This window comes from Oryctolagus cuniculus, chromosome 3 (assembly GCF_051225735.1).
Source record: "Oryctolagus cuniculus isolate XC-2025 breed Fujian yellow rabbit chromosome 3, ASM5122573v1, whole genome shotgun sequence".
In the NCBI taxonomy this organism is placed as follows: domain Eukaryota; kingdom Metazoa; phylum Chordata; class Mammalia; order Lagomorpha; family Leporidae; genus Oryctolagus; species Oryctolagus cuniculus.
The window spans coordinates 127940402-127967664 of record NC_142869.1 but is presented as its reverse complement, the minus strand read 5'-3'; the positions used below and the strand labels follow the sequence as shown (position 1 = coordinate 127967664).

Genomic DNA, 27263 nt, shown 5'->3' with positions numbered 1-27263 from the left:
ATGTGATGCTTTTACTGCTTTCCCAGGCCATAGCAGACAGTTGGATCAGAAGTGGAGCAGTTGGGACCCGAACTGGTGCCTATATGGGATGCTGGCACTCAGGTGGTGGCTTTACCTGCTATGCCACAGTGCCAGTCCCTTTATAAATAATCTTTAACTTCCGTATGTAGAGGGAACATGCAATATTTGTCGTTCTGTGTGTGGATTATTTCATGTAACACAGGGATTTCCATTTCCATTCATTTTGCTGCAAATGTCAGAATAGTACTCTTTCTTCTGGCAGAGTAGTATTCCATTGTTATGCATACATACCACATTTGCTTTATCCAGTCATCCACTGATAGACATCTAGGTTGATGCCGTGTATTGGCTATTGTGAACACTACTGCAACAAACATGGGACTGCAGGTATGTCTTTCATATGCCAATATCACTTACCCTGGATATATACATCCAGAAGTGAGATAGCTGGGTTATAATCTATGTTTAGCTTTTTTTTTTTTTTTTTGTGGAAACTGTATCTTTCTCCAAAATGGCTGTACTATTTTGCATTTCCAGTGTAAAAGGATTCCTCTTTCTTCACATCCATGCCAGCATTTGCTGTTTTTTGTCTTTTTGATCATAGTCATTCTAGTTGGAGTGAGATGACCCTCATGGTGGTTTTGGTCTGCATTTCCCTGATGGTGAGTGATGATGAGCATCTGTATTTCTTCGTATGAGAAATGTCTGTCCTGATCCTTTTTCCATTTCTAAACTGGCTTGGTGACTCTTCTGAGTTCCTTGTGTGTTCTGAACATTTATCCTTTGCCAGATGAATAGCCTACACATACTTCCTCCCCTGTGGTTGGTTGTCTTCTCTGTTGATTACAAGGAAGGAGAAGCTTCTTGTCTTGATGCAATCTCGTTGTCTATTTTTGTTCTTGCTACCCATGCCTATTGCAATGTCATTAAGTGTTTCCTCTATGTTTTCTTCTAATAGCTTCATAGTTTCAAGTCTTAGATTGTATCTTTGATCTATTTTGAGGCAATTTTTGTATAGTGTGAAGTATAGAAGGAAGAGGGTCTTGTCTCCTCACTCAATCTTAGCCAAAAGGCCGAGAAGCGATGGTCTTGTCTCAATCTTCTGCATATGACTATCTGATTTTCCCACCACCATTTATTCAAGAGACTATCTTTTTTTCATGGTATGTTTTAAGCTCCTTTGTTAAAGATAATTGGGCTGTTGATGTGTGGATTCATTTCTGGGGACTCTATTCTATTTCACTGGTCTTTGTGTTTTTATGCCAGTGCCATGCGGTTTTGATTAAAATAGGTCTATAGTATGACTTGAAATCTGGTATTGTGATGCCTCCAGCTTCGTTCTTATTGTTCAAAACTGCTTTGGCTATTTGGGATCCTTTTTGTTTCTGTATGAATTTTAGTTTTTTTTTATTTTTGTATAGGATGTAATTAGTATTTTGATGAAGATTGTAATAAATCAAAAATCCACTTTGGGTACTATAGACATTTTAACAATTTAAATCTTCTAATCCATGGGATGTCTTTCCATTGTCTTTGTGTGTATCCTGTTCAATTTCTTTCATAAGTATTTTGTAATTTTCATTGTAAAAGTTAAATTTATTCTAAGACTTTTTTTATTGTGAATAAGTTTGCTAATGTTGAATATTGATTTTTGTATCCTGCAACTTGGTGAAGTCTTTTTTTTTTTTTTTTTAAAAAAAACATTTGTTTATTTACTTGAAAGTCAGAGTTACACAGTAAGAGAAGGAGAGGCAGAGAGAGAGCAAGGTCTTCTATTCAGTGGTTCACTCCCCAACTGGTTGCAACAGCTGGACCTATGCCTATTAGAAGCCAGAAGCCAGGAGCTTCCTCCGGGTCTCCCACATGGGTGCAGGGGCCCAAGGACTTGGGCCATACTCTACTGCTTTCCCAAGCCATCACAGAGAGATGGATTGGAAGTGGAGCAGCCAGAAGTGGAACCAGTGCCCAAAGGGTATGCTGGCACTGCAAGCAGCGGTTTTACCTGCTACACCACAGTCCTGGGTCCTGTATCCTGCAACTTAGTGAAGTCTTTTAGTTTTAATGGTCTCTTGATGCAGTGTTTTGGTTCTCTATATATGGAATCATGTCATATGCAAACAGGGATAGTTTGACTTCTTTCTTTCCTATCTGTATGCCTTTTATTTGTTTCTTTTGACTAATAGCTCTGGCTAACATTTTCCGTATTGTGTGGAATAAGAGTGGTGAAGATGGACATTTTTGTCTGGTTCCAGATCTTAGAGGAAGTATTTGCAGCTTTCCCCCACTTGGTATAATACTGGCTGTGAGTTCATCATCTATAGCCGTTAGTATGCTGAAGTGTGTTCCTTCTATGCCTAATTTGATCAAGGTTTTTTTTTTTTAAGATTTATTTATTTATTCAAAAGGCAGAGTTACACAGAGAGAGAAGGAGAGGCAGAGAGAGAGGTCTTCCATCTGCTGGTTCACTTCCCAATTGGCTGCAACAGCTGGAGCTGCGCTGATCTGAAACCAGGAGCCAGGAGCCTCTTCCGGGTCTCCCACATGCAGGGGCCCAAGGACTTGGACCATCTTTTACTACTTTCCCATAGCAGAGAGCTGGATCAGAAGTAGAACAGCCGGGGATATGAACCGGCACCCATATGGGATGCTGGCACTACAGGTGGCGGCTTTACCCAATATGCCACTGCACTAGCCCCTTGTTCAAGGTTTTTATTGTGAATTGGTGTTGAATTTTATTGAATGATTTTTTTCAGAATCTATTGAGGTGGTCATATGATTTTTAAATGTCCTTTTTAAGGTACGATTTTTAACTATTTGTGTATAATTTCTTTTCTGATTTATTTATTTGAAAGGCAGAGTTAGAGAGAGACAGGGCAGAGGCAGAGACAGAAAGAGACATCTTCCATCTGCTGGTTCACTCTCCAAATGACTACAGTGGCTGGAGCTGAGCTGACCTGAAGCCAGGAGCCAGAAGCTTCCTCTGGGTCTCCCACGTAGGTGCAAGGGCCCAGGCACTTGGGCCATCTTCTACTGCTTTCCCAGGACATAGAAGAGAGATGAATAGAAAGTAGAGTAGTGGAGTCTCAAACTGGTGCTCATATGAGATGTTGACCGTGCACATGGTGACTTTACCTGCTACACCACAGTGGCAGCCTCCTATTTGTGTATAATTTCAAACTTACAAAAAATGTGCAATAAGAAATCTAGAATAGAACCTTTCTTCCTTCATTATAATTCACTTATTTGATATTGTTGTATTTAATCCTTTGAAAAATGCCTGTTTAAGTCTTTTGTCCATTTCTTAACAGGATTGTTTGCTTTGCTGTTGTTGAGTTTCTTGGACTCCTTATATATTGTGGACATTAACCCTTTATCAAATGTGTAGTTTGCAAATATTTTCTCTCATTCTATCAGTTGCCTCTTCACTTTTTGGTGTTTCTTTTACCATACAAAAGCTCCATAGCTTGATGTAAATCCGTTTGTTCATTTCTACTGTTATTGCTTGTGTTTCTGGGGTCTTATCTTGAAATCTAGTATTATGATGTCTTCAGCTTTGTTCTTACTGTTTGAGATTGCTTTGGTTATTCAGGGTGTTTTGCATTTTCATAAGAATTGTAGGATTATTTTTTCTAGTTCTGTAAAAACTATCCTTGGAATTTTGATTGTGATAACACTGAATCTGTATATTGCTTTGGGTACTTTGGACATTTTGATGATATTGATTGTTCCAATCCAGAACAACATGGAAGATTTTTCCATCTTTTAGTGTCTTCTTCTATTTCTTTTATTAATTTTTCATAATTTTCATCATAGAGATCTTTCATACCCTTGGTTACATTTATCTAAAGTTGTTTAAATTTTTTGTAGCTATTGTGAGTGGGAGTAATCTTGCAAGTTCTTTCTTAGCCAGAGCATTGTTGGTATGTATGGATTCTGTTGATTTTTGTGTGTTGATTTTATGTCCTGCATCTTTGCCCAGTTCTCCTATGAGTTCCAACATTCTCTTAGTGGAGTCTTTTGGTTCCCCTCTATAAAGGATCATGTTATCTGCATACAGCAATAATTTGACTTCTTCATTTCTAATTTGTATGCTTTTTATTTCTTTAATTTTCAAACACAGAGGGAAGCTGGACATTCAAAACCATCTGTTTTACAACACGTCAAGAGTGGCTACCTTGGACCGACCAGATGGGTCTAGAGTTCCCAGGCTACTGAACTACTAACTCCATTAATTCAGCTCCCTGCTAATGTGTTTGGGAAGCAGCAGAATATGGCTCAAGTACTTGGACCCCTGCCACTCTCATGGAATATCCAGATGTTAGTTCCAGGGTCCTGGCTTCAGCCTGGCCTAGCCCTGGCTGTTGCAGCCATTTAGAGAATGAACAAGTGGATAGAAGATCTCTTTCTCTCTGTCTTTTCTTCTTTTTCATTTTGCCTTTCAACTAAACAAATAAATTAAAAAAATAAAAAAGTCCAGCACTATGTTGCCTAGAAGAAACTTCACTAAAAGTTAAAGGTTGGAAGAAGATATTCCATGAAAATACAAGCAAAAACAAGAATGGGTAGCTGTATGAATATCTGACAGTATTTGATGTAAAAGAAGAGAAATCAACTCTAATAGGAAAAGAGTAGGAGACATTAACACCTTATCTTTGACAATGGAAAAAAGACAAAGGACAAAAAAAAATCAACAAAGGAATATCAGAATTCAACCATACTAAAAGGTCAAATGGGCCTAGCAGTGCTTCTAACAGCTGCAGAGGATGCATTCTTTTCATGAGCACACACAGCATTCTCAAGGATAAACTATGTATTTGGCAACAAAATGATTCTAGACAGCTGACAAAAAAATTGAAAACACATCATGTATCTTTTCAGGCTACAAAGAAACAAAAAAAATCGCAACAAAAGAAACTAGAAATTTACAAATACATGGAGGTTGAGCAATATACTCTTGAATGAACAATGGGTTATTGAAGAAACCAAAAGGGAAATTTAAAAATCCCTTGAAATGGGTGAAAATAGAAACACAATTTACCAAAACTTATGGGATATAGCAAAATCAGTACAAAGAGGGAAGTTTATAGACATGAGACTCCAATATCATAATAAAAAATCAGAAAGATGTCAAACCACCTAATGATTAATCTCTAGGACCCAGAAAAATAAGAACAAACCAAATCCAAAGTGAGTAGAAAGAAAGAAATGATAAAAATTAGAGCAAAACCAATGAAATAGAAATCAAGCAAATAATACAAAAGATTAGTGAAACAGTTTTTTGAAAAGACAAACAAAATTGATAAACCTTTAGGTAGGCTAAGAAGAAAAGAGCTAAGACTCAAATACTAAAATAGGATTAAAAAGATTTACAACTAATATCACAGATACAAAGGATCAATAGAGATAACTATGAACAATCATATGACAACAAACTGGAAAATTGAGAAGAAATGGATAAATTTCTGGACACATAAAACATCAGAATTGAATCATGAAGACACAGAAAGTTTGAACAAACCAATAATGCATAATGACATTGAATTGTTAATAAAAAGACTGTCGAGAAAAGCCAAGAACCAAATGGCTTCACTGTTGAATTCTATCAGCTTTCAGGGAAAGACTAACATGAATCCTTATCAAACTCTTCCAAAATATGGAAAGGAAAGGAATCCTTACAAACTCATTCTACCACATTGCCCTGATTCCAAACTCACATAAAGACACAGAAACAGAAAAAAAAAAGAAATGATCAACTAATATTGTATCACCAATGAACAAATGCACACAGATACAAGGGTTCTCAACAAAATACTAGCCAATAAAACTCAATAACACATCAAAAGACCACTCTGACCACATGGAATTTGTTCCAGAGATGCAAGGATGATTCAACAAACACAAATCAATAAATATAATATCACATCAACAGAATGAAGGCTAAAAATCATATTGCCATGCATTTGCTGTGACCCTGAGAATCTAACATGTTAATATATATATGAGTAATGCCAGTACAACTGCTCAAATGATTAAATGAAATATTTGTAAATTGAACAAAAGGTCTGTGGGACTTAGATGCTGAAACTTATAAAATACAGATGAAATAAATCATTGAAGACCTAAATAAATCAATACAAAACAGCAAGCTTATTAACTATTCCCTTATTTTTAAGAAATATACACTGTATCATTTGGGTGACACTACTCTGAAGTGGTTTCAGAACCCAATATCTGTTGTTTTTTCCAGGTGCATTAGTAGGGAGCTGGATTGGGAGTGGAGCAGCCAGGACTTGAACCAGCGTCTGTATGGGATACTGGCATCACAGGCAGCAACCAACAGTACTGGCTCCCATCTGAACTCTCTGAATTCCGCCCTTGGTGATCTAGCTTACAGACACTGTGGACAAGAACTGTCTTGGTGCTCAGCCAAAGGGAAGCAGGAAGGTTCGTCCTGGGATATAGATAAAGCCCGTTGCCTGTGAAAGGCAAAAGCAGCTGCCATCAATTTTAATGACTGTGTCTTATCTCCAAGCTGCCACTGGACACCTGATGTCTGTGGATAGACCCAGCGGGAAAGCCGGCATCCACATCCTGCCCATCACTCCTATGTCCACTCTTGGCTGCACCCAGGAGAGTGGGAATCTTTGAGCGAGACATTCTCTGAACAGGATTCAATCCCCTGCTTTGTGTGGTGTGGCTCATCAGGGGAAACAGCATTTTCATATGGGTACAGCCTGTGGGTGCTTTTTTTATTTTCAAAATCAGCGAAATAAGGCTTCAGATTCCAGGCACTTTTGCTGCCACGTAAATGATTGTTCTTAGGTCAGTGGAGCCACACAATGAGAAGGAGCCCAAGGCCATGCTTATTAAGACCCACTTATGTAGACCTTGGATTAATGCTTTCACCTTCACACGTGCAAGCCCTTCTCAAGGCTGTGAGTACAACAGGAGGATTTATGGGGGAGTGGGCAGGGGCTGAGTCCAGCCCCCAGGAGACAGTGGCCTGTCTTTCAGCCTCAGAGAGGAGAGCTGGAGGGATCTGAGCAGCGCACTGTGACCAAGGTCTGGGCATGCACAGTGACAGAGAAGACAGCCTCTGACCCCAGGGAGTCTGGAGGCACAGCCTGGAGGGAAAGGCGGGAAATGTACTCCTGGTGGCCCTTGGCTCCGTCCAGCCTCGTGCAGACCCAGGTGTAAGCAGTGCTTGTGTGGCGTCCTCACCGCTGGACACCACCAGCACGGCTCAGTGTAGGACACACTCGGCCTCTTCACCTTGCCCTGTGTCCCTTCCCGCCCAGCCTCCAGAGTGTCGCTGACCGCTCTTACTGGCCCTCCTTGGGGTCCTGGGCTCCCCTCCTTGGAGTCCAATCCTTAGTTCTTGTGAAGGTTGCTGGGCTGGTGATACAAATGGGTCTATTCCCAACTGTTTTAACTTTCTCTGCCTCCTCTCTCTCCAGCAGAGAGGAGGGATCTACCCTACCACGACTGACTGTAGCAGCCCATCACCATCCACGTAAACGCACTGCAGCCCTGATTCCCTGTGACCTGGCTCCAGCCAGGGAGAGGATGCAACCTAGAAACCAGAATGTCCAACGCTCCCCACTGCCTCATCCCCTGCCGAATGGCCCATCATGTTATACCAGATCCAGGGGGCTTAGTTCAGATGAAGCCTCGTGATGAACATCTGAGAGTTTGACTCGTCATCTGTCTAGCTTCGGGCCAGAGATGCTAGCACTTAGAGGATTTTGCTCTTGCTCAGGGCTCTGAGATGGGCACAGGGCAGTAGTCCCTCCAGCACTCAGTACACTTCAGGCTGTCAGGAGGGCAACTAGCTTGCGCGGAGTAGGCTGGGGAGGAGTCATCCTGTTCCTGGAGGAGATCTACGGAACTTGGTCTTGGGACTCTGTCCTCAGAGTTGAGTTCAGGAGAGAGCTTTGTTCTCCAGGCAAACCACACGCCTTGCATGGCATAGATCCAACTGGGTGGGCTCTTCTCGCCACCTCCCCTCTGAAGAGAGACTCAGTTGCTTACCAGGTGCTGGGGCCACCTGGCAAATCCCCCTTTCCTTTGCTGTTCCCATAAGTGAGCAGCATGGGCTCCGAGTCCCATCACAACCTCCAGCAGCTCTGTGTTCAACAGACAAATCCTGCACTCAGAGAGGACCCAAAGGCCAAAGGAATGGCCTAGTCAACAGGCGGTGGCTGGGAGTCAGAATGAGGCCTGGGTCTACCAATGCCAGAGGCTGCAATCCTCCCAGTGGGATCATTTTGCTGGTCTCTTATTATTTTCTAATTGTTTCTTACAAAAAAGTTTTTCAATTCATTATGGTTTTGTTGTGTTGATAAAATCACATGGCATAAAATTTACCATCCTAAAGCACCTTTTCAGAAGATTTATTTATTTACTTGAGAGGCAGAGCTACAGAGAGGTAGAGAGGTAGAGAGAGAGAGAGAAAAAGAGAGAAAGGGAGAGGTCTTCCTTTCCTCTGGTTCATTCCTCAAATGACCACAACAGCCAGAGATGCACCAATCTGAAGCCAAGAGCCAGGAGCTTCATCTAGGTCTCCCACACGGTTGCAGGGACTCAAGGACTTAGGCCATCTTCTACTGCTTTCCCAGGCCTTAGCAGAGAGCTGGATTGGAAGTGGAGCAGCTGGGACTTCAACCAGCACCCGTACGGGATGTTGGCACTGGAGGCAGCGGCTTTACCTGGTACACTGCAGCACTGCCCGCCCCCCCCCCCCAAGCATTTTTTTTTTACATGTACAGTGCACTTTGTTTATGGCTACTCTCTGGGACATTTTCATCTTGCAAAACCGATTTTTTTAAAAAAAGATTTATTTGTTTGAAAATCAGAGTTACAGAGAGGAGAACACAGACAGAAAGAGGGATCATTCATCCACTGGTTCACTCCCCAGATGGCCACAACTGCCAGATCTGGGCTGTGGGGAGCAATCGGACTAGACTAAGTTACTCGAATTAAGACTTATTCTATGCATCTGCTCTCCCACAATATGGTGCTGGGAGAGGAGTAAACAGCTTCTACGCAGCTGCCTCCAGTTCCACCAATAAACTGTAGGACCTGCTCCTGATTGGAGGAGAGCAGCGTACTCAGCGTGTGGGTAGCAGAGTTGGGATTGGTGGAAGAAGACTATAAAGGAGGAGAGAGACAACATACACCAGGAACATCTAAGGGGAACACCTGAGGAACATCTGAGCAGCCCCCGAGAGAGCCGGCCGGCGGTGTGCCGCTCCCCCGCGGAAGTGGGGAAAGTGGCAGGGGGGCCTGCCCCTCCACGGAGGTGGAGGGACGGCAGCCAACCTGGGAAGAACCAGCAGCAAACCCGGGAAGGGCTGAGCAGATGAAAGAACAGCGCAGGGTCCTGTGTCATTCCTCCGCAAAGAGGGGGAGCGACACTGGGCCAGGCCAAAGCTAGGAGCCAGGAGCTTCATCCAGGTCTCCCACATGAGTGCTGGGGCCCATGCACCTGAGCCATCTTCTACTGCTTTTCTCAGGTGCATTAGCTGGGAGCTGGATCAGGACTGGCATAGCAGAGACTCCCTAGCGCCTATATGGGATGTAGGTGATGCAGGCTGTGGTTATAGCCACTACACCACCCCAAAACTAAAATTCCATTCTGCTTTCTGTTGTGAAGAGCTTGATGACTTTACGTGCTTCATGTAAGTGGAATTATGCAGTATTTGTGTTTCTGTGACATGACTGGAAATAATGTCCTCAAGGTTCATATAACTTGTGTGTGACATGTTTTCCTTACTTTTTAAGGCTAAATATGACCTGATGGTATATGTACATTGCATTTTCTTTATCTGTTTATCCATCCATGGGGATTGGGTTGTTTCTATCTTCTGGTGAATGTGAGCAGTTAAACTGGGAGTGCAGATATCTCTGAGATGCTGTTCTCAGTTCTTTTGGAAGTACGCAACCCAAAGTGGGATTGGTGGATCATACAGTAGTTCTAATTTTAATTTTGTTTTTGAGGAACCTCAATGCTATTTTCCATAATGGTTTCAACATTTTATATTTACAGCACTAGTGCACAACTCCAATTTCTCTTCCTTCTTGCTCATACTTAGTATTTTCTGTGATTTTTTTTTTTTAACAGTGGCCACCCTAATGGATGTGAGATGACATTCCGGTATGGTTTTGATTTGCATTTCCCCAATGATTTGTGATGTGAAGTGAGCATCTTTTCATATGGTTATAGTAATTTTCATGTCTTCTTTAGAGATATATTTATTCAAATCCCCTGCCCAATTTTAAATCTGCTTGTTTGCTCTTCTTGCTTTTATGTTGTAGCGGTTCTTTATATATACTGGATATTAGTCCTCTGACAGATATATGGATTGCAAATATTTTTTCCCATTCCATAGACAGCCTTTTCATTGTGTTGATTGTTTCCTCGCTGTGCAGAATTTTTTTTTTTTATTTGCCAGACAGAGAGAGACAGAGAGAAAGGTCTTTTTTTCCATTGGTTCACTCCCCAAATGGCCGCTACGGCCAGAGCTATGCCGATCCGAAGCCAGGAGCCAGGTGCTTCCTCCTGGTCTCCCATGCAGGTGCAGGGGCCCAAGCACTTAAGCACTTGGGCCATTCTCCACTGCCTTCCAGGCCATAGCAGAGAGCTGGACTGGAAGAGGAACAACTGGGTAGAACCCAGCGCCCATATAGGATGCTGGCACTGCAGGCGGAGAATTAACCAAGTGAGTCACAGTGCCAGCACCTGTGCAGAAGTTTTAAAGCTTGACATGGTCCCGTTTGTGTCCTTTCATGCTTGTTGCCCACGTATTTGGTATTCTTAGGAATAAAGACTCAAGCACAAACATTTCACTCAAGAGGCCAGGGAAGATTGCAGGGAAATGTTGCAAAAGAGAAGCTAAATTGCAGAAGGATCCTCCCCAGTGGGTGCAGAGGCTGGTTTACTTGCTCACTTGTCCTGTCAGTCATTGGCTGAGGATGCTGCCAGGCACTTCTGGTCTGCCAGGCAGGTGAACAGAGAAGCATTCCATAACCCCAGAAAAGCCTTTGGGCACAGAGACATGTGGATGCTGGCAGCTGGCTGCAGCATTTTGGAGCACCTAAAAAGATGACAGGGTTTGAACAAAGTGAGTAGAGCACTGACAGTCCCTGATAAAGCCCAAACGAACACCAGTCCTGGATTCTAGACCTGATTCTACCACTAACAAGATGTGTGGCTTCGGGCAAGTCATCGGTCCTCTAACTTAGCTTCCTCAAAAGCACAACAAGGAGATTCTATTAACACTTGAGGACACAGACTGTGCTTCGGCCAGCCTTTCCCCAGGCATGGTTCAGCTAGCGTTCATGCCTCATCTGGCTGCTTCTGTGGCAATCACTTTTTTTTTTTAAAGATTTATTTTTTTTGAAAGGCAGAGTTACAGAGAGGCAGAGGGAGAGGCAGAGGGAGAGGCAGAGGGAGAGGCAGAGGGAGAGGCAGAGGCAGAGGCAGAGGCAGAGGGAGAGAGAGAGGGAGAGAGAGAGAGAGAGAGAGAGCGAGCCATGTGCTGGTTCACTCCCTAGATGGCTGCAACAGACAGAGCTGAGCTGATCTGAAGCCAGGAGCAAGGAGCCTCTTCTGGGTCTCCCATGCGGGTGCAGGGGCCCAAGGACTTGGGTCATCTTTCACTGCTTTCCCAGGCGATAGCAGAGAGCTGGATCGGAAGTGGAGCAGCCAGGACTTGAACCAGTGTCCATATGGGATGCCAGCACTGCAGGCGGTGGCTTTACCTGCTACACCACAGTGCTGGCCCTGTGGCAGTTACTTTTCAATCAGGGTCTTCAGGGAATTTACCATGAAGAAGCTTGTCTTTCCAGAAGACTCAACAACATCACTACCCATGTGGTTGCTTTTCCTGCACTTGGATGCCCCTTGAGACCCAGCACAGCCCTAGAAGCAGTGAGAAAAGATTGTGCCCAAGGCCATCTGAATGAGTGGGAGATGGAAACTCAGAGCTCTGTATGCACAGGGATGTAGAAATGCTAGGCCCAGACAAGGGCTGAAATATTCACGTGGCTGAAAGGTGGGTGCTTGATTTTACATATTCTTTTTTTTAACTTTTATTTAATGAATATAAATTTCCAAAGTACGATTTATGTATTACAATGGCTTCCCCCACATACCGTCCCTCCCACCCACTACCCTCCCCTCTCCCACTCCCTCTCCCCCTCCATTCACATCAAGATTCATTTTCGATTATCTTAATATACAGAAGATCAGCTTAGTATACATTAAGTAAGGATTTCAACAGTTTGCTCCCACACAGAAACATAAAGTGAAAAATAATAGATGATTTTTTTTAAATGATGATGAAATCAGATCAGACCTATCGTCATGTTTAATCCCAGTGAGAGTCAAGTTGGGAGTTGATAATTTTTTTTTTTTTTTTTGGCAGAGGATCAGTTTAGTATACACTAAGTAAAGATTTCAACAGTTTGCACCCCCATAGAAACACAAAGTGAAATATATTGTTTGAGTACTCATTATAGCATTAAATCTCAATACACAGCACATTAAGGACAGAGATCCTACATGAGGAGCAAGTGCACAGTGACTCCTGCTGTTGACTTTACCAATTGACACTCCTGTCTATGGCATCAGTAGTCTCCCTATGCTCCAGTCATGAGTTTCCAAGGCTATGGAAGCCCTCTGAGTTCTCCGATTCTTATCTTGTTTAGACAAGGTCATAGTCAAAGTGGAGGTTCTCTCCTCCCTTCAGAGAAAGGTACCTCCTTCTTTGAAGACCTGTTCTTTCCACTGGGATCTCACTCGCAGAGATCTTTTGCCAGAGTGTCTTGGCTTTCCATGCCTGAAATACTCTCATGGGCTTTTCAGCCAGATGGGAATGCCTTTAGGGCTGATTCTGAGGCCAGAGTGCTATTTAGGACATCTGCCATTCTATGAGTCTGCTGAGTATCTCACTTCCCATGTTGGATCACTCTCCCCTTTATTTATTCCATCGGTTAGTGTTAGCAGGTATTAGACATGTTTATGTGCTCCCTTTGACTCTTAGTCCTTTCATCATGATCAATTGTGAACTGAAATTGATCACTTGGAATAGTGAGATGGCATTGGTACATGCCACCCTGATGGGATTGAATTGGAATCCCCTGGTATGTTTTTAACTCTACCATTTGGGGCAAGTCAGCTTGAGCATGTCCCAAATTATACATCTCTTCCCTCTCTTATTCCCACTCTTATGTTTAACAGGGATCACATTTCAGTTAATTTTCAACACTTAAGAATAACTGTGTATTAATTACAGAATTAAACCAGTCATATTAAGTAGAACAGACAAAAAAACTACTAAGAGGGATAATGTATTAAGTTGTTCATTAACAGTCAGGGCTATGCTGATCAAGTCACCGTTTCCCATAGTGTCCATTTCACTTCAACAGGTTTCCTTTTTGGTGTTCAGTCAGTCGTCACCGATCAGGGAGAACATATGGTATTTGTCCCTTTGGGACTGGCTTATTTCACTCTGCATGATGTGTTCCAGATTCCTCCATTTTGTGGCAAATGACTGGATTTCGTTGTTTCTTACTGCGGTATAGTATTCTAAAGAGTACATATCCCATAATTTCTTTATTCAGTCTACCGTTGATGGGCATTTAGGTCGGTTCCAGGTCTTAGCTATTGTGAATTGAGCTGCAATAAACATTAGGGTGCAGACCGCTTTTTTGTTTGCCAATTTAAATTCCTTTGGGTAAATTCCAAGGAGTGGGATGGCTGGGTCGAACGGTAGGGTTATCTTCAGGTTTCTGAGGAATCTCCAGACTGACTTCCATAGTGGCTTGACCAGTTTGCATTCCCACCAACAGTGGGTTAGTGTCCCTTTTTCCCCACATCCTCGCCAGCATCTGTTGTTGGTAGATTTCTGAATGTGAGCCATTCTAACCGGGGTGAGGTGAAACCTCATTGTGGTTTTGATTTGCATTTCCCTGATTGCTAATGACCTTGAACATTTTTTCATGTGCCTGTTGGCCATTTGGATTTCCTCTTTTGAAAAATGTCTATTGAGGTCCTTGGCCCATCTCTTAATTGGGTTGTTGGTTTTGTTTTTGTGGAGTTTCTTGATCTCTTTGTAGATTCTGGTTATTAACCCTTTATCTGTTGCATAGTTTGCAAATATTTTTTCCCATTCTGTCGGTTGTCTCTTCACTCTCCTGACTGTTTCTTTTGCAGTACAGAAACTTCTCAATTTGATGCAATCCCAATAGTTGATTTTGGCTTTGACTGCCTGTGCCTCCCGGGTCTTTTCCAGAAATTCTTTGCCTGTGCCAATATCTTGAAGGGTTTCTCCAATGTTCTCTAGTAACTTGATGGTGTCAGGTCATAGATTTAGGTCTTTAATCCATGTTGAGTGGTTTTTTGTGTAAGGTGTAAGGTAGGGGTCTTGCTTCATGCTTCTGCAAGTGGAAATCCAATTTTCCCAGCACCATTTATTGAATAGACTGTCCTTGCTCCAGGAATTAGTTTTAGATCCTTGATCAAATATAAGTTGGCTGTAGATGTTTGGGTTGATTTCTGGTGTTTCAATTCTGTTCCATTGGTCTATCCATCTGTTTCTGTACCAGTACCATGCTGTTTTGATTACAACTGCCCTATAGTATGTCCTGAAATCTGGTATTGTGATGCCTCCGGCTTTGTTTTTGTTGTACAAGATTGCTTTAGCTATTCGAGGTCTCTTGTGCCTCCATATAAATTTCAGCACCAATTTTTCCAGATCTGAGAAGAAGGTCTTTGGTATCTTGATTGGTATTGCATTGAATCTGTAAATTGCTTTTGGGAGAATGGACATTTTGATGATATTGATTCTTCCAATCCATGAGCATGGAAGATTTTTCCATTTCTTGGTATCCTCTTCTATTTCTTTCTTTAAGGTTTTGTAATTTTCATCGTAGAGATCTTTAACGTCCTTGGTTAAGTTTATTCCAAGGTATTTGATTGTTTTTGTAGCTATTGTGAATGGGATTGATCTTAGAAGTTCTTCCTCAGCCATGGCATTGTCTGTGTATACAAAGGCTGTTGATTTTTGTGCATTGATTTTATACCCTGCTACTTTGCCAAAATCTTCTATGAGTTCCAATAGTCTCTTAGTAGAGTTCTTTGGGTCCCCTAAATAAAGAATCATGTCATCTGCAAAGAGGGATAGTTTGAGTTCTTCCTTCCCAATTTGTATCCCTTTAATTTCTTTTTCTTGCCTAATAGCTCTGGCTAGAACCTCCAGAACTATATTGAATAGCAGTGGTGAGAGTGGACATCCCTGTCTGGTCCCAGATCTCAGTGGAAATGCTTCCAACTTTTCCCCATTCAATAGGATGTTGGCTGTGGGTTTTTCATAGATTGCTTTGATTGTATTGAGGAATGTTCCTTCCAAACCCAGTTTGCTTAGAGTTTTCATCATGAACGGGTGTTGTATTTTATCAAATGCTTTCTCGGCATCTATTGAGAGAATCATATGGTTTTTCTTCTGCAGTCTGTTAATGTGGTGTATCACCTTGATTGTCTTGCGCACATTAAACCATCCCTGCATACCAGGGATAAATCCCACTTGGTCTGGGTGGATGATCTTTCTGATGTGTTGTTGCATTCTATTGGCGAGAATTTTATTGAGGATTTTTGCATCTATGTTCATCAGGGATATTGGTCTGTAATTCTCTTTCAGTGCTGCATCTTTTTCCGGCTTAGGAATTAAGGTGATGCTGGCTTCATAGAAAGAATTTGGGAGGATTCCCTCTTCTTCGATTGTTCCGAATAGTTTGAGAAGAATTGGAGTTAGTTCTTCTTTAAATGTCTGGTAGAATTCAGCAGTGAATCCATCTGGTCCTGGGCTTTTCTTTGTTGGGAGGGCCTTTATTACTGTTTCAATTTCTGTCTCAGTTATGGGTCTGTTTAGGTTTTCAATGTCTTCCTGGTTCAATTTAGGTAGGTTGCATGTGTCCAGGAATCTATCCATTTCTGATAGGTTTCCCTGTTTGCTGGCATACAAGTCCTTGTAGTAATTTCTGATGATTCTTTTTATTTCTGTGGTGTCTGTTGTTACATTTCCTTTTTCATCTCTGATTTTATTGATTTGGGTCTTTTCTTTTTTTTAGTTAGTTGGGCCAATGGGGTGTCAATTTTGTTTATTTTTTCAAAAAACCAGCTCCTCGTTTGGCTGATTTTTTGGAATTTTTTTTATTCAATCCTGTTGATTTCTTCTCTGATTTAATTATTTCTCTTCTCCTACTAGATTTGGGTCTGGTTTGCTGTAGGTTTTCTAGATCCTTGAGGTGAATTGAAAGCTCATCTATTTGGTGCCTTTCCAATTTCTTGATGTAGGCACCTATTGATATAAACTTCCCTCTGAACACTGCTTTTGCTGCGTCCCATAAGTTTTGGTATGTTGTGCTGTTATCCTCATTTACTTCCAGAAAGTTTTTGATTTCTCTTTTGATTTCTTCTATGACCCATTGTTCATTCAGGAGCATGTTGTTCAATCTCCATGTGTTGGCATATGCTCTAGGGATTCCTGAGTTGCTGATTTCCAACTTCATTCCTTTATGGTCTGAGAAGCTGCATGGTATGATTCTAATTCTTTTGAATTTGCTGAGACTTGCTTTATGGCCTAGTATGTGGTCAATCCTAGAGAAGGTTCCATGTACTGCTGAGAAGAATGTAAAATCTTCAGCTGTAGGATTGAATGTTCTGTATATATCTGTTAGATCCATTTGGGCTATAGTGTCCTTTAAATCTACTGTATCCTTGTTGATCTTCTGTCCTATTGATCTGTCTATTTCTGAGAGTGGAGTATTGAAGTTCCCCAGTACTATTGTATTGGGGTCTAAGTCTCCCTTTAAGTCCGTTAACAAATCTTTTAGATAAAGCGGTGCCCTGTAGTTAGGTGCATATACATTGATAATTGTTATATCTTCCTGTTGAATTGATCCCTTAATCATTATGTAGTGTCCCTCTTTGTCTCTCTTAACGGTTTTTGTGGTAAAGTTTATGGTGTCTGATATTAAGATGGCTACGCCCGCTCTTTTTTCATTTCTGTTGGCATGGTATATCTTTTTCCAGCCTTTCACTTTCAGTCTGTATGGATCTTTGTTGGAAAGATGTGTTTCTTGTAAGCAGCAAATAGATGGGTTTTGTTCCTTAACCCAATCAGCCAATCGGTGTCTTTTAACTGGACAGTTCAGGCCATTAACGTTCAATGTGACTAATGATAAGTGGTAACTTTGCCCTGCCATTTGCCAAAGATAAGTTCTAATATATGCTTTGAATTCCCTGTGATCTTTTGCTGTGAGCTTTCCTTCCTTGGTTTCCTTCCTTTACCTTCTATCATATTGATGTCCGTGTTTCTTTGTTTCTGTGTGTAACACATCTTTAAGCATCTTTTGCAGGGCTGGACGAGTGGCAACAAATTCTTTCAATTTCTGTTTGTTATGAAAAGTCTTTATTTCACCTTCATTCACAAATGATAGCTTTGCAGGATATAATATTCTGGGCTGGCAGTTGTTCTCTCTTAGTACCTGGGCTATATCTCGCCATTCCCTCCTAGCTTGTAGAGTTTCTGATGAGAAGTCAGCTGTGAGTCTGATTGGAGATCCTCTGAGAGTAATCTGACGTTTCTCTCTTGCACATTTTAGGATCTTTTCTTTATGTTTCACTGTGGAGAGTTTAATTACAACGTGTCGTGGTGAGGATCTCTTTTGGTCATGTTTATTAGGGGTTCTGTGAGCTTCCTGTACTAGGATTTCTCTGTCCTTCTCCAAACCTGGGAAATTTTCTGCTAATATCTCACTAAAAAGGCCTTCTAATCCTTTCTCCCTCTCCATGCCTTCAGGAACTCCTAGAACCCGAATGTTGGGTTTTTTAATAGTATCCTGAAGATTCCCGACAATATGTTTTAGATTTCTAATTTCCTCCTCTTTTCTTTTGTCTGACTGTATCCTTTCCTGTTCTCTGTCTTCTAAGTCCGATATTCTCTCTTCTGCTTCACCCATTCTGTTTGTAAGGCTCTCTATTGTGTTTTTCATTTGATCTATTGAATTCTTCACTTCAGTCACTATCCCAGTTTCCTGTTGTACTAGTTGTTTCATTTCATTTTGATTCCTCCTTAATATTTCATTTTCATGAGAGATTTTCTTTCTTGTCCATTAAGGATTTCTGTAGTTCAAGAATTTGTTTTTGAGAACTTCTTAATGTTCTTATCAATTTTTTGAGATCTGCTTCTTGCATTTCTTCTATGTCATCATCCTCATAATCTTGAATTGGGGTGTCTTTTTCATTTGAGGGCTTCATGGTGACTTCCTTGTTTTTATTACCTTGGTTTTTGCGTTTGTTATTTGGCATATTGGAGATATTTGGTTTCTTCACTGTGGTGCTTTTTCTTGTTATACTATGACTCTAGATTAAGTGGACTGTCTGTTTTTGATGGAGCCTTAGGGCTTGAGATGGGTGTGGCCTGAGAGCTCTGTTTGGTGTGCCAAAGGTGACACTCCCAGGTTAGGCGTGGTAAACCTCTCTCTCTCTCTGTCTCTCTTTCTTTTTTTTTTTTTTGATTCAAAAGGGAAGTTATTCTGCACAGCTGAACGAAGTTGGAGGTAGTTAGCAGGCAAATGATATACCCACAGGAGCCAGAGATCAGAAGCTCTTTCCCAAGGACCACACAGGGAATCTGTTCGGCCCTCAGAGGGGGCTCAAATTCTCCTTCAGTCTCCCACTGGGTTGCCAAAGTTACGGAATTGTAGCGTCTCTGGAGAGTGCTCACATGAATTCCGTGAGTTCTCTCCCCCACCGTCTCTTTTTTCACAGTCTCAGTTCAGTAGCACCACAAATTTACTAGGTCCTAATCTCCTGTTAATTCGCCCCGCCCAGAGTCAGGTTTTTCTGGTAGGCTCAGGGCCGGTGCAGACCTGAGGTCGCTCTGCTTATGACGTATGTCCAAGATGGCGCCTGCTCTTTGTCTTGCTCGCCCTTGAGAGGTGAGCGGAGAGAGAGAAACCCGTGTCCGTACCAGTCACCTTTTTTTTTTTTTTTCCCTCTCTCTCTTGCAGTTAGCCTGGTGAAGTCCCCCCCCCCCCCCCCCCCGGGGTCGTTCCCTCTAGTCTCCTCTCTCCGCTTGCCTGCCGGTGTCTCGGGCTATTGAGGTTCAGCTCACCTCGTGTTCCAGCGCTGGTGTGTTGAGTCTGCCGCTGGTGTCCTGAACTGTGGGCTCCCACGCTCTCCACGCAGGTCCGCTCCCCTTCCAGCGCTGATGTGTGGACTCGGAGCCCTGGACGTCCCAAGTCTCCCCGCTGTTGTCTGTGTGGCACGCACTCCCCTTCGAGCACTGGCGTGCAGACCCTGCAGCTTGCGCAGCTCGGTCCCGCGGCTGGGCTTCCGTGGCTCGGTCCCACGGCTCGGCTTCCACGCGGTGGGTGACCTTGTTCTCCCAGTAGGTCCTCCGATTCACGGCCACTGGATCCAGAAGAGTTTCCTCTGCAATATTTTCCTGGTTCTTTTTTCTGAGGCTACCGTAACTCCCCTTTTATTAAACTAAATTTTCCCGGACTATCGGTGCGCGCCCTCACCATTCCGCCATCTTGGCTCCGCCCCTGAATTGGCATATTTTAATAACCTAAAGTTGACGTATTAAGTTATTTAAGTTAAATGGAAAGAGACATCTTGGCTCATCTTGTCCGTCAGTAATGAATCTGATTTTACATATTCTAAAAAGCCAACCTGGGATGCAGGGGTTCTCCTTGGGATGGGTCACCACCTGCCAGTTGTGAACTGGCCTGAATCCTGTGAACAGTGCACCCAGGGATGACTGTGGCTCTGACATTGTCAGATTATGCATCTGTGTTCTGTTCCCTCTTCCAGTCCCTGGTCTAAAGGTGTGCTCATCATCACCTTCATCAGGAGGCATGGAGCATCCACACCTCGGCTGTCTCCCCACTTCCAGGGACTTTCTGAATTTTCTTTTTTTTTTTTTTTTTGACAGGCAGAGTGGACAGTGAGAGAGAGAGACAGAGAGAAAGGTCTTCCTTTGCCGTTGGTTCACCCTCCAATGGCCGCCGCGGCCGGCGTGCTGCGGCCAGCGCACCGCGCTGATCCGGTGGCAGGAGCCAGGAGCCAGGTGCTTTTCCTGGTCTCCCATGGGGTGCAGGGCCCAAGCACCTGGGCCATCCTCCACTGCACTACCTGGCCACAGCAGAGGGCTGGCCTGGAAGAGGGGCAACCAGGACAGAATCCGGCACCCCGACCGGGACTAGAACCTGGTGTGCCGGCGCCGCTGCGCGGAGGATTAGCCTAGTGAGCCGCGGCGCCGGCCTCTTTTTTTTTTTTTTTTTTCTTGACTTCTCTCAAGTATCTGGTTTATTTTTATTAAACTTTTATTTAATGAATATAAATTTCCAAAGTACAGCTTATGGATTACAATGGCTTCCCCCCCATAATGTCCCTCCCACCCGCAACCCTCCCCTTTCCCACTCCCTCTCCCCTTCCATTCACATCAAGATTCATTTTCGATTCTCTTTATATACAGAAGATCAGTTTAGCATACATTAAGTAAAGATTTCAACAGTTTGCTCCCACACAGAAACATAAAGTGAAAAATACTGTTTGAGTACTAGTTATAGCATTAAATCTCAATGTACAGCACACTAAGGACAAAGATCCTACATGAGGAGTAAGTGCACAGTGACTCCTGTTGTTGACTTAACAAATTGACACTCTTGTTTATGGCCTCAGTAATCACCCTAGGCTCTTGTCATGAGCTGCCAAGGCTATGGAAGCCCCCTGAGTTCACCAACTCTGATCATTTTTAGACAAGGCCATGGTCAAAGTGGAAGTTCTCTCCTCCCTTCAGAGAAAGGTACCTCCTTCTTTGATGACCCGTTCTTTTCACTGGGATCTCACTCGCGGAGATCTTTCATTTAGGTTTTTTTTCCCCCAGAGTGTCTTGGCTTTCCATGCCTGAAATACTCTCATGGGCTTTTTAGCCGGATCCGCATGCCTTAAGGGCTGATTCTGAGGCCAGAGTGCTGTTTAGGACATCTGCCATTCTATGGGTCTGCTGTGTATCTCACTTCCCATGTTGGATCATTCTCTCCCTTTTTCATTCTATCACCTAGTATTTGCAGACACTATTCTTGTTTATGTGATCCCTTTGGTTCTTAGTCCTATCATTATGATCAATGTGAACAGAAATTGATCACTGGGACTAGTGAGATGGCATTGGTACATGCCACCTTGATGGGATTGAATTGGAATCCCCTGGTATGTTTCTAACTCTACCGTTTGAGGTAAGTCAGCTTGAACATGTCCCGAATTGCACATCTCTTCCCTCTCTTATTCCCACTCTTATATTTAACAGCGATCACTTTTCAGTTAAGTTTCAGCACTTAAGAAGAATTGTGTATTGATTACAGTATTCAACCAGAAGTATTAAGTAGAACAAACAAAAAAAATACTAAGAGGGATAACATATCAAGTTGCTCATTAACAGGGTGAGGGCTGATCAAGTCACCGTTTCTCATAGTGTTTATTTCACTTTAACAGGTTTCCTTTTTGGTGCTCAGTTAGTTGTCACCTATCAAGGAGAACAAGTGGTATTTGTCCCTTTGGGATTGGCTTATTTCACTCAGCATAATGTTTTCCAAATTCCTAACAGGGATCACTTTTCAATTAAAATTTAAACTCCTAAGAATAATTGTGTGTTAATTACAGAGCTCAACCAATGGTACTAGAAAAAAAAAAATACTAAAATGGATAAAGTATTACATTGTACATCAACCGTCAGGACAAGAGCTGATCAAGTCACTGTTTCTCATAGTGTCCATTTCATTTCAACAAGTTTCCCCTTTGCAAGTATCTGGTTTAATTTCCATCTGGAAGAACCCATGTTTATAATCTCCAAAACCAACTCTTTGGGTGTTGGGGCTATCTAATGCTATTTTTGAGATGAGAAAGGTCATGATTAATACTTGGGATTTCTGAATAGGGAGCCTGGTGAAATTAGCCCGATACAGATTTATTGAATCTCGAGTCTCACATGTGGCCTCTGCAAGACCAGAACAAATGGGGGCCTTATACGGCTCATGGGCTGGATGTTTCTCATGTCTGCTCTATATGATAGCTCCGCTTTTGTACTTCAACTGTATCATGAAGACATATGGCTTAAAAGTTTTGCTCTTTCAAATTTGTTCTCTCTCTGTCCACCCTCTCCAGCTGCTCTCTGAGAAAAGTATGTTACTCCGTATCTATCATCTATATCTATATATCTTCATCATTACCTTATCCATCCATCATCTATATATCACCTCTGTCATCTGTTTATATAATCTACCTTCATCATCATTATCTATCCATCATCTATCATCTATATCTATCTTCATCATCATTATCTATCATCTTTCTATCTAATCTCTGTATCTGTCAATCTATCCATCATCTACCTACCCATCTATTCCCTAGGTGCTTGTAGTCTGGAATAGGCACACATTCTAAAATGTCACACACATACACACACACACACACACACATGTTTACACACATTCATGAAGAACTGAGGTCATGGCAAAATGAGGGAGTGCAGAAAGACAACCCAGAAAAAGCAGGCAAAGCTGGTCCACAGATGTTGCTGCTACGGTTTTCGGCAGATAGTAAGGTCATTACACATTTGGATCTGAATGTCACAGCACCCAAAGCCCAGGAGCATTTTCCATCAAACCCTCAGTCATTAGAAAGTACAAACCCAGCCACTCAGCAGAAGCTCCTTGTTTCCCAGTACTCAGGTCTGTGGGCTTTCACAGAAGGCAGGGAATCTGCTCTGGACACGGCAGTACTCAGAATTAGGTCACTTTGGGCTGTGGGCTTGTGCTCTGCTGGGTGATTTCCATGTGCTTGTGTGTCGGGGTGGGGCAGGTTTGGATCTCCGAAGAGCTGAGGTTCTATGGTAATGGGAATGGGCTCCCTCTCCCTCCGCCTCCGGCTTGGGGTTCTATGTATCCCAAACTGAAAGATGACCTCAGAGATGACCTCTCCTTCCAGGCCAGTTTGGATGTCAGAGTAGACCCAGGAGGAGCCTTCTTGTCCAGGGGTACTTGCAAGGACCAGGTAGGGGGAATTTTTCTTGGTCCCCACAGACTCCCTGGTCATCGCCACGTGCTCTGCATGGCTTCCCTGGCATTTGGGGATGCCTGGAGTGTGGGGCTGCATGGTCAGAGTCTGTCCTGCTCCAGCTGTCCATGGAAAGGAGCAAAGGAGCCATCAGACACCCCTGGGAGGCAGATGCAACACCTGGGACCACTTTTCTCAGGGTCAGTGTCAACCCGTCAATCACGTTGGTTCAGAAATGCACCCCAGCACAGGAAACGATGTTGATAGGGTTGTCATCTCAGTAGATTGATCCCAGGACCCAGCAATCATTTGTGAAGCAGCTCCACTTGAAAGATCACAGGCAGTCTGATCTGCGTGTGCATGAGATTCAGTCCCCTAAGGGCTGGCATGCCTCCTGTGCTCTCTGATTGACATTCTCCACCAACAACTTCGCCCTTGCTCTGATCACAGAGCTCTGATGATGACTTTCCATTTCCAGAAGTAAAGTCTTGAGTTTGCAACTCAGTTCCTGGCAGTGGCAGATAAGCACCTCCTCTCGGCCGGGGGCAGCAGTGAGAACCGGGGGATGTCCTGGCTCCTGTCTGGCTTTCCTGATTGCTGTGGCCTCAGGTAGCTTCCCACAGCAACAGAACCCTGTTCTGTATGCATCAGGGTTAAGAAGCTTCTGGTTCAAAGAGACAACAGAGATACTTCCTCTGCAGGAATGACTGTGCCTGAAGGTATGAAAAGTGTTCATTGGGCAGCTGCTGAGAGCTCCCTTCTGCATGGTACTCCTTGGGTCTGAAGAGGTTCTTCAGACATCAGAATGCTTTCCTCACTGAATCCTCACCACGCTCCTGTGGGGAGCCCAGCAGTCAGAGCAGTCTGGGTGCAAGTGACATGAAACTCGCCTGCTGGCTTCATCTGTAAAGCAGATTTGGTGGCTCTCTCATGCAATTAATGTGCTCAGAGGTAGTCTGAGATCTAGGGCTCAAGAGATGCCTCTAGGGACCGTGCTCTGCCTTCCTGGCCTGGGCTTAGTCCTCAAGGTTTGCAGTCAGTCGGCTGTATTTAGATTCCACACCAGCAGATTCAGACAACTGTGGGTTGAAAATATTTGACCAAAGAATTCCACATTGGGGCAGACATTTGGCTTGGGGGTTAAGTCACCAGTTAAGACAGCACCTATGTCCCACATTGGTGTGCCTGGATTTGATTCTGGTCTCTGGATCCTAACTCCAGCTTCCTGCTGTTGCAGACCCTGGGGCGCAGCAGTGATGGCTCAAGTACTTGGATTCCTACCACCTACCTGGGAGACCTGGATGGAGTTCCTGGCACCTGGAACCTCTCAGATAGTGTGGACAAATGGGGAGTGAATGAATGGATTTTAATTACGAGCTGCCCTTAGGGCTAGGGAAAATGCCTTTGGATGGAAACTTGCTGACTCAGGGAATGAACTGCACTAGTGGACCCACAGAAAGGTTCCCATCAGCCTCCCTCCGTTTTGTCTGGAGGTGCTAAAAACCGAGCAGAGAAAAGCTTATTCAGGCATGGCTGAAGTCTGGGACTGGGAACCTCAAACTGAGTGCCCGGAGCTTTAGGAGAGAAGGGGGCCTCCCTGGGGAGCTGTGAGGGGCAGCAGGCACCCCCTCTGCAGGGGTTGGCGGGGGACCACTACAGAAACCCAGGGCCCTCCTGCCCCACCTCCTCCAGAGGAGGCGCCTCTGGTTTATTCATCTCTCCTCTGCTTTCCAGCTCAGGTGGGACTGTCCTACCTGGGTCCAGAGCCTCTCCACCCACTGGTCTGTGGCTCTGCCCCTGTCTCCTCTTTCACATCAAGATCCCCAGGAAGTGTGTTCACCTGCACCTGCTGTGGGCGGAGCAAGACAAGCATCCGGAAAGGATGGAGTGAAGGGACGCTCCTGGCTGCTCTGTTGCTCCCTTTAGCGGATTTAGCGGCTCAGGAGAGGGGAGACGGCCCGCGGAAGCAGAGGAAACCACGCCTCCTTCGTGGCTCGCTTAAGGCAGCACCTGGAGCGGTTTCATCGTTTACAGAGTCCTGGCAACAAGCTCCAGGAGCTCGCGGCGGGTCCCTCCGGAACTCCTCACTCACCCTGAATACCGCGCAGGTATACTCCGCGTGGTCATTATGCACAGATTTGTTTTACTTCGAGTGTATATTTATTTCCTGAGTAACTAGCTCTTGGCAGCTCAACCTGAAAATTAATTTAAGCACTAAGGAGAGGTATGAGGAAGAGGCAGCTGCATTCAGAGCCAGAATTGACGCATCGAAGGGATGTGGGGTAGGGCAGGGGCTCCCCTGAGCGCTGGGATCCAGGGCCTGGGGTGGACATCAGGACCCCTGAGCAGTTATCCACAGGTCTAGTTGCAGCACTGGCTTGAATTCTAGGGGTTTTTTACTGGGCGGAAACAACCCTTTCACCAAAGCCCCTAGTGATGCTGCGAATGGGCAAAGCTTGCAGAGACAGGCAGGGTCCAGGGTTGAGAACTATGGGACTGGAGCCAATGTTATGTTGTAGGAGAGCGGGTTAAGCCACCCCCTGTAACGTCAGCATCCCCTATGGACTCCAGTTGGAGTCCCAGCTGCTGCACTTCTGATCCAGCTCCCTGCTAATGGCTTAGGAAGGCAGTAGAAGATGACCCAAGTGCTTGGGCCCCTGCCAGCCATGTGGGAGACCTGGATGGATTCCAGGCTCTTGATTTCAGCTTGGCCCAGCCTTGGCTGTTGTTGTCAGAACCAGCAGAAGGAAGACTGTCTCCCTGTCTCTCCTCTGTAACTCTGCCTTTCTAATAAATAAATAAATCTTAAAAAACAAACTGGAACTTTAAGACATCCGAGACAGGAAGATTATTGGAAATAATGGAGCTCTGTACTGTGGTGCTAATGAACTTGTTTCAGGATTCTTTTATTCATCAAATTTTAGTTTGCAGTATTAAAAATGTAATAGATATTCACAACCAATCAAATCACGCAAAAGGCTGAACAGTATCTATCTCCCCCCCACACCCTTTCTCAGAAGTTACCATGGTGGATCGCTGGTTGTTTATCTGCCCAGACATTCTGTATGCAGTTGGAAGGATATGTAGCAATTCATGTAAAGAGCCGCAAAGGAGACCATCAGCCTGCATGGACCACTCTGCAGCTTGCCTCTGCACGTCACAGTCTATCCTGGAGACCTTCCCACATCTGCATAAAGATTGGCGTCCTTCTCTGAAATGACTGTGCACTGTTTCATTGCATGCATGCTATTTATTTATTTTTTAGCTCACTCTGATGAAGAATATATGTGTTATGTCTTGGCTTCTGCTATCACAGACAATGCCACAAGCAACATATTCATTCAGGTATCTCAGTGTGCATCTACAAGCATAACCAATAGATAAATTCATCCTTTTCGGCACAGTGTTGGTTATCTTCCAGCAATTTTTCTTGACAGCCAGAAACAAGAAAGTCTGATTCTCTCTGCACCTTTCTAATATCTACCAATGTCACAGGAGAAAATGATTCTTTTTGTTTGTTCAGTTCCTCAAAGATATTAATTGAGCACTTACTATATGCCAAGGGCTTTGTGTTAGGTTAGGGAAGGGAACTTTTTGTGGGGAAAGTCTTAATGAAATCAGCACATAAATAAAAGTGAGTTACAGCTGTTATTTGTGGAGTGAATATATGGTAACAGACTGTATAAGAGGGAGCTGATCTAATTAGGAGTTGGCTGGGGGCCTGGACCAGCTTCCTTCAGAAGGGGACAGTTGAGTTGCAATCTGAAGAGTGAGCAGGAGCTCATTAGGCGAAGGTGGGAAGGAGGAGGTGAGAGGGAAGGGACTTTGCAGGGAGAGGGGACATACTGTGGGTAAAAGCCCTCAAAACCAGGTGGAGGGGGAAGGTAGAAAGGAGTAGGGAGGTTAAAGGCCAGAACACATGGGACCCACCAAGGTCACAGATCCTTTCCTAAGGGGAGTGGTTTACACAAGGGAGAGACATCCTCAAACTTGTGTTTTGGAAAGATCATCGTGCTTGTTTATGGAGGGAAAGAAGAGTGGAAGACAATCTTTGTTGCTATAATTTGCATTTAAATTTGATTGAGGCTGCTTTTTAAAAAATTTTATTTATTTACTT

General features: G+C 43.7%; 1 long non-coding RNA gene across 3 annotated transcripts; it reads left to right on the top strand.

The window, feature by feature from the left end:
- The first annotated feature begins 8847 nt into the window (after positions 1-8847).
- LOC127491537 (uncharacterized) lies at positions 8848-26809 on the top strand. Of its 3 annotated transcripts, none has more exons than XR_016231677.1 (4): positions 8848-9701; positions 10145-10177; positions 24966-25254; positions 26164-26809. It is a non-coding gene; the product is annotated as an uncharacterized LOC127491537 (long non-coding RNA). The 3 variants fall into 3 exon arrangements; XR_016231676.1 differs by having other exon boundaries at positions 8850-9701; positions 24881-25254; XR_016231675.1 differs by having other exon boundaries at positions 8850-9701; positions 10145-10220; positions 24881-25254.
- Positions 26810-27263: the final 454 nt, after the last annotated feature.